The sequence below is a fragment of the Belonocnema kinseyi genome, chromosome 10 (genome assembly GCF_010883055.1).
Source record: "Belonocnema kinseyi isolate 2016_QV_RU_SX_M_011 chromosome 10, B_treatae_v1, whole genome shotgun sequence".
NCBI classification, from domain to species: domain Eukaryota; kingdom Metazoa; phylum Arthropoda; class Insecta; order Hymenoptera; family Cynipidae; genus Belonocnema; species Belonocnema kinseyi.
The window spans coordinates 69,855,935-69,858,297 of record NC_046666.1 but is presented as its reverse complement, the minus strand read 5'-3'; the positions used below and the strand labels follow the sequence as shown (position 1 = coordinate 69,858,297).

The following is a 2,363-nucleotide window of genomic DNA, read 5'->3' as shown; positions in this document are numbered from 1 at the left end:
AATCTCTATCCCATCCACACACTACTCCTTTCCCCTGCCGAGTGAGTCACGCCTACCCCGAAAGGGAAATGGCTTAATGGTGTAATAATAATAATAACATATTTAAATCTTCCCTTTTTCTGAGTCATAATTCTAATCAATAAAAAAGCTGTAGTGTTTAGCAGAAGAAACGAACACTATAAACTTAAATTGGATAATTAATATGAATCATTTTCATGTAATTTACATTAGATGTTACGTTTTTAATGTTTATTGAAGATTGTATTTTTAAAATATATGTATCTAATATTTTTTTAAGCATTTATTCAGATGTTAAATAATAATCCCTAATTCAGACTCTAGCATAAAAGTGCTTTTGCTTCAGATTACAATAGAACTTGAATTTAATCAGTCCGTTATTACATCGTTCTGAGAATTGATGCCGGGGCGGTTTCTTGATGGAGGGGCGGGGGGGGGGCAGTCAAGCATGACAAGAAACAAGACGGCCGTACTCTCCGAGCATTAGTTGCATCAGGTTACGTCATGCATTGGAATCCAACAGAAATTATTGATTCGACCCTGCCTGGTTACGCTCGGGCGGTCTGGAATTCCAAGATCCAGTGTATTTACTTTGATGGTGTTATTATTTATGTGTTTTTATTAAACTTTTACTCGGTTAAACCCGTTTATACATCATAGTCACAGGCTAAGTCGAGTGACTGATGAAATTAGAATGTTATAAGTTAATTCAAATAATTGAATACGATGATCGAAACCTCCTGCGATGATTTTGTAGGTATACAATTACGAACGGCCACGAGCGTTGAAGGTGACAACAGTCACCTCTGGATGCTTTCTTAGAGCTATCATCTGCCACTCCACCGGTTTTTAGTCGCTCTCTTCCTGATGATCAAGAAACTTTCTTTGATTGCGGCAGGTGTTTAATAAAATCGCCTTCTGCGCTGCTGCCAATACCCTACTGACTCCTAAATGTTGAAGATGTTCAGTGCATCTTGCGTGCACATTGCCTGTAGCCGAAATCACAATGAGATGAATAGATGCATGATTCACATTCCTCCATATGGTCTTTACTTCATGCCTTAACTCGCTATACTTGTGGAACTTGGTTGTATAGATTGACTGCAAAATTAGGTTAAGCAGATAAGCAATGTCGATGATGTAGACTCTTCTACCTTTTTTTCTCGCATCACGATGTCCGGTTGATTGGCCCGGATGTAATGATCCATTTGGATAGTAACATCGTAATATAAGATGTAATCTTCGCTTTCTAAAATGGGCATTGGAATTTATCTATAGAAGGGCATCCATTCTTTTAAGAGTCCTAGGTTTAGGGAAAGTTGTTGATGTATAATGCCCGCTACATCATTAGGTCTGTGCGTATATTCTCTCTGAGTCATTACGCGACAGCCATCAATAATGTGCTCGATATATTCGTTGGTATCTGCACATAATCGGCACCGGTCAACCACGTCTTGATGTAACACGTGTTTGCGATAATTCCTGGTGCTGACAACCTTGTCCTGTATTGCAATGACGAATCCTTCCATCACTGGATACAGAACATCCTTTCTTAGCCAAATATTAGATGCCTCACTATCCACTTCATTTTGATCTAACGTGTTTGGGTGCTCGCCATGGATGGCTTTCTGCCTCCATTGTATTTTAAATTCCTCTATGGTTTCTGCCCTGATATTCAAGGCCCCATCTGAGGACAAATTTAAGGGCGTGTATTCAAGATCCGCTTGACAGATGATTCTGTAAAGCGCAACATTTCGTTTGCTGTTAAAATAGTCTCGTAACTATATAACTTGTAACTCACACAATTTTTTGACATCTACAATGCCTCTACCCCCTAAATTTCGTGGTAGAACTACCCTTTTAATCGCTGAATTTCTGTGGTCCATTCGGTGCTTCGCAATTTCAACGCGAGCAATTCTTTTTAACTTTTCAAGGACGCTGTTAGACCATTTTATGAGCCCGAAGGAGTACGTGAGGACAGGGATGGCATATGTGTTGATCGCCTTGGTTTTGTTTGTCGAATTGAGAAAACTCTTCATAATTAATCTGAGTCTCGTAGCGACGGCAGTCATTAGGCTTGTCTTAACTATCGTATGTTGAATAGCCTTAGATTCAAGAATACCCAGATATTTATATGATTCGCCTGCAGCCATTGCCTCGATGTTATTTGCGAACTCGTTCTCTGGCTCTGCGGTCCCTAATTCCCCTCTGATTAAATGCAATGTTCTGCATTTATCTAGTCTGAACTCCACGTGGATATCATTGGAAAACTGCTTTGTGACATCGATCACTTGCTGCAGTTTCTGGCCTGAACTAGCGTACAGCTTCAGGTCATCCATGTAAAG

At 39.8% G+C, this 2,363-nt stretch overlaps 1 protein-coding gene across 1 annotated transcript in view; it reads left to right on the top strand.

Annotated features, from left to right (window-relative positions):
- The window catches only part of LOC117181607, a 327,912-nt gene that overhangs the window by 69,233 nt on the left and 256,316 nt on the right, over positions 1-2,363 (top strand). The gene's annotated exons all lie outside the window — the stretch shown is intronic.